The sequence below is a fragment of the Gymnoscopelus microlampas genome, assembly GCF_963454915.1.
Source record: "Gymnoscopelus microlampas genome assembly, chromosome: 11".
Lineage (NCBI taxonomy): Eukaryota > Metazoa > Chordata > Actinopteri > Myctophiformes > Myctophidae > Gymnoscopelus > Gymnoscopelus microlampas.
This window is the reverse complement of record NC_139948.1, coordinates 18,394,895-18,395,109: the sequence shown is the minus strand read 5'-3', so window position 1 is coordinate 18,395,109 and position 215 is coordinate 18,394,895.

Below are 215 nucleotides of genomic sequence, written 5' to 3'. Positions count from 1 at the left end.
GATTCGGAGCCGCGTCAAGATGGCGGCTGTTGATTCCTACCGATAGCTCAGACTGTATGGGGGAGGGGCTCTGAACTTCTTCTTCTTCTTCTCTTAGTTTATTGGCGTGTCGCAACCACTTTAAGGTGCATATCGCCACCTACTGTATACATAATTTCTGCTGTTTTATTATATATCAGTCTATTTACAAAAACACCCATAGTGATCCCCTTCTC